Raw genomic sequence first — 5,398 nt, forward strand, 5'->3', positions numbered from 1 at the left:
TTATATAGCCTATATGTAGATATGATACATGGACTATCGAACACAAAAAGATTTTTTGAATTTGAACCAGTAGTTTCTGAGATTAACGTGTTCAAATAAACAAAAGCTTCAGCTTTATTATATAGATAAGATATAGATATAGATATAGATATATAGATAAAGATAATAGATAAAGATAAAGATAATAGATAAATAGATAATAGATAAAGATAAATAGATAAATAGATAATAGAATATAGAATATAGATATAGATATAGATATAGATATAGAAGTATAGATATGTAGATATGATACATGGACTATCGAACACAAAAAGATTTTTTGAATTTGAACCAGTAGTTTCTGAGATTAACGTGTTCAAATAAACAAAAGCTTCAGCTTTATTATATAAGTATAGATTATTGATTTTAACGCAAATCTCCACACGAATAACAGAACATACTTACTTGCAATAAACAACAAAATGATGTTTTGAGTTTTGACAACAAAACAGGCTTTGACTCTGTGCTACGTTGTAGTATATGAATCTCTCCAAGAAAATGGGGCAAAAAAAAGCATATGTATCTCCTATTATTTTTATTCATAGACTTTGAACTGTACACTATCGTTCTGTTATTTTGGTTACGTTTTTTTACATAAAAATACACCCTACTTCTTATATATAATTTAACAATTTCAGTTGAACGCTCATTTGGTTGTAATGGTAATAAATCAGGAACACTATCGTCTTTTAGTTTCCTTCTACCATCATGTAGGGTTATAAATTGTTTTTCTGAAAAATGTATCTGCACAAAAATTATTAGTAATTGCTATAATGGGAATTGGCATTGCTTATTTACCTCATATATTCTTAAATTATTTAAATTAACTGTCAATTCTTGATAAATTGTTTTTACATAAAATTGTATACGTGCCAACCAAACTGTTCTTCTTTCTTTTTTCGCTGGAATTCTAACCAAAGAAAATCCGTTTCGGGAATTACTTTTGCAATTCTGAATGCAACACGACGGCATTTTTATTGAATTTAATGCAAATCTCCACACGAACAACAAACACACGCACTTGCAATTAACAACAAAATGGTCTTTAGAGTTTTGACAACAAAACATGTTTTGACTTTTTGTGCTACGTTGTTTACACCAGGGTAGACAACACAAAACACAACCAAAACATCTGACATTTAGTTACTTCAGTGCAACCAACACAATTTGGGACCAGCCAGGAGACCCAGGTGACGCTACTATATGTAATCTAGTGGCTATAGTTTTTACCTCTGCATTAAAATTAATAAAACAAAACGAAAACTTCTTCTACACATTTTCATGAAGCCGTGTTTTTTTTTTCCACCTCTATTTCAAAGTCACCCTGTATATAGAATATAATAATAAATATATAACACAATGTTGTATAATACTGCGACAAAACTCCGAAAGGCGGTGACGACCACGGTGCGGTCAGGAGTTTGGCCGATATCTTGGGAGCGGTGACGTACCTCAGCGCCGCGCCTTGGACCGACTAGTGCCGCCGAAAAGACACGCCTGGGGCCTAGGCGATGAGGTCACCTTCACGTCACGAGGGTGACGCCTTTATCGGCGAGCGGTGTGCTCGGGCCCCAGTTCGCTCTCCAGAGAGGGTACCTGGGTTGCTCTAAAACTGGAGACACGAATCTCCAAAAGACCTCGTCAGCGGACGCAAATCAGTAAATAATGCACCGGTTATTATTTAATGAACTAATCGTTTTTTATTGCCTGTGACCAGCTGCGTGGCTAAATAAAAAAACTTATGGGATACAAATACTGTTACGTTGAACAGGTGATTAAAATCGGCGTGGGTAAAACTCAACAATTTATTTGTTAATAACTCGAATTTACACGACTGATTACACAGCGATTATGTACAAAATAATTCCGGCGCAACTTAGCTGTACTCTCTGAATTGACTGCATAATAATCCTCGTTCCCGAAGGTGGCCTCTATTTAAAGCCATACTTCTGCGACCGAGGTTTTTCTCGAATACCCATCGCCACTTCTGGTTACAGGCTTTTCGAACGGCGCTCGGCCGTGTCGCCGACGATGAGTTACCCGTCATTGCCGTATATACTATACAGAAAGCTCTCGACAGCCCATAGGCGTCGTACCGGGGTGACGTATGGGTTTTTTTCGTAACAATACAAATCAAGAAAGACCAAATATCGATCACGGCAGTTCTGGGCTCCCTGATAATTGCTCCGCCCTGGATGGAGCTTCTGGTCCTGTAGGAACAGTGACTCTGGAACAAGGATGGCGCGAGGATGGTACACGATAAAACGGCTCGTACATTCTAAGGCAGAGAACGAAAGCGTGCAAGACTCAATTTAGTATTTACAGTAGTATGTTGGGATCGTTATCGGTCGGAAACTTGCACTTTTACTTTTACACTTCTTCTGCAACAAAAGTTCAAAAACTCCGCTTTCGTCGCCTTCTCATAATTGATGACTCAAATTTTGAATGATGGCAATTTCCAGCCCGTGAAATTTGCATAGTTACAATGCTACGACGCCAAGAAGAGAACAATTACTTGGTAAAGTAATTCTGATGAATACTTTTTACGGAAAAACAAAATCGCAAACAACCAAATCGAAACAAGAAATCTGCATTTCCGTATTCTGCAACAAGAAAACATAAAATTAGGTTTTCTTTAAAATAGGTTGTGGCTACTAAATAATAAGTTTCCCAAATATTTCTCTTGTATTTTGTTAAAGAACTGGTATCACACTAGGATGACATCGATAACGATCGTAAAGTCGCTAACTAATTGAACCTTTTCTTAGTTTTCACGTTTCAATCTTTTTTCTTCCTGTAGTAGATAATTTTCTGAATACACGGTTAAATAAATAAATAAACACTTGACGTCTGTTATTTAATATGTAGGTTCACATACCTTTATCATCTTATCTTATATTTGGTACATTTATCTCATTGTAAAATTCAGTATTTGTATTGTATTTCTATAAATTAGGGAAAATGTTCCAGATTTTACGCTCGCACAAACTGAAACATTTCTAAATGGTGCGCTTTAATTTTTACAAGCATCCAAACAACCCTTCTAAAATCAAAGCTCATGTGTTGATGAGCTGAATACACAGATCTGAAAGATTCAGATGTTCACCATTAACCCTAATCAGAGCGCCAATGCAAGACGATTAGAAACTTAATCACCGTTAAAAATTTAATCATGTTTGATGCAAAGGAGCATTACTATAAAAGACAGTTTAAAGGTAATGATTTATATAATACAGCACTACCTCTGACAATAATTATGTTTCTTTATAGGAGTAGTTCCTAGAATTAACCCCAACTTAATTAAACTAGAGTGGCATAATTTTACATACAACTACATTATTAAAGCCGAGACGTAGCTTACTTGCATTCTGTTCTAAGGAATTTTCCATTTTAAAGGAGGTCTGCATTCGTAGGGCTGGAAAATCGTTCAAAGCATGCAGAAGCCGCTTGACACGTGTGAAGTCAAAAGAAGCTAATGGCTGAGTTGATTTCAACAATGATAGTTTGTTTATTCTTCGAATCATAGATTCCAAAAGCAGATATTGCTACTAGACACAGCATTGTAGTTATTCAAATCAAAGTTTTGATAAACTGTCCGGTATAAACATCCTAACAATATCGATTTGGTTGTGGACGCTTTAAAGATACTTTTATCGATACGTAACCGCGAGTACCGAAAATTAACGTATGAATGGTAAATGAAACAATACATCACATCGTTTCGATAAAAAGAACAAAATGACCGGGAAAGACTGGCGACAGCGATTAATGGAAAAAAATTAGCCTGCGAAGAGCCGAAACAAAGTCGTCAGGTCGACTGACTAGATTTACGTAATAAAAATACCATTAAATCATATTTTGCTCTGTGACAAAGTGTAAAAGAAAATTCAATTTTGGTATTTTTAATATACTGATCGGCAAAAAAGGCAGGTCAACCTGAAATATTTCTCAAAATCGCTTTAAAAATTATTAAGTTAACTAGTGAATATTATTTTACTTAAATAATCATTCATTGTTGACACAGGATGTACAAGTTAGCTAAAAAAAAGAGACAAATAAAGACACTCACTAGTTAAAATATAATTTTAAAAATGGTTTTGCAAAATAAGTATTTCAGGGTGGCCGATTTTTTTGCATTCACTTTCATTTCAAAAGATTTCCCTATTAGAAAGAAACTAGTGATAGTAACAAAATCAAACCAATAAAACTCTTCAAAAGAACCTAGTTGTTTTTATGCACCAACAGAGACTCCAAAGTTGTTCTCAGGAAGGACTTAAAAGCAATGGTCTCATTCTGTACCATGGCAGTTTATATACCGCGTGATCAAAAATGACTGAGTCTGTTGGCGGTACTTTTTTTACAAAAATGTGAACCTTTCTTGCGTTTATGTTAGAATAACGAAAGTAACTGTATCACAGATAAATTTAGGTTATGTTTTCGACACATTTTGCAAATTAAAAATGTCAACAACCTGTCAATAGTGTCAATATTGACAGCTAACAACCGAAAATTATATAAAACATCGTGATATCAACTTCAACTAAAAATCCAGGATTGCCAACAGACTCAGTTATTTCTGATCACCCGGTAGTATTTACTCACTTTAGTTAGGATATAAAGGTCCATTCCTCCCGTCGAAAACCGCAATGAAGCACTAGGCCAGTACTGAAATAGAAACAACCTACACATATATGAAAACTGCTGTAGTCATATTCATAGCAGCTGTAAAAAGGAATCTTGAAGAAAAGAAGATCGAAGAAAGTTGATAAGTTCGATGCAGTGAATCGTATTCCTATCAATCTGTGCAGAATTTGATCAAGTATGGTAAGTGTGATTAAGTTGAAGCAAGAATAAGTAATGTAGTATTCTGGATTTGAAATTCAAATTTCGCGCTGAAATAAAGAAAAAAAATTGGTCCAAAGTAATTTTGGCAGAACTTCACTTGCCCTGATGCTGAAGTAACAGATGTTCAGTTGAAAAATCAGTCGGAATAGGCGTTGGAATTTCATTTGACACAAACCGGCATATCTATAATTTATAACATCCATTTACAAGAAACATAATCTTACATTTTAAAACAAACAGTTCCTGTATGTAAGATGTATGGCTTTACATTAAAAAAAATTGCGAATTTTATTATGTGATAAACCCTAAGTTAAAATAAAGATATGTATGTAATGTTATCCTAAATGCAAAGAGGCGTGCTACATCCCTACATCCTTTGTGCAGATGGCGCGATACATCCCGTCAGCTCGACTAGGAACCGCGCCCTCCGCTTTAGCCACGTATGTCTGTGTTATTTAACCTCAATTCCATTTTAAATGTTCAATTTCTATGACTCTGATATTAACGACAA

The sequence above is a fragment of the Zophobas morio genome, unplaced genomic scaffold, assembly GCF_036711695.1.
Source record: "Zophobas morio isolate AGI-343-1 ecotype UQ-CSIRO unplaced genomic scaffold, CSIRO_AGI_Zmor_V1 ptg000046l, whole genome shotgun sequence".
Classification (NCBI taxonomy): domain Eukaryota; kingdom Metazoa; phylum Arthropoda; class Insecta; order Coleoptera; family Tenebrionidae; genus Zophobas; species Zophobas morio.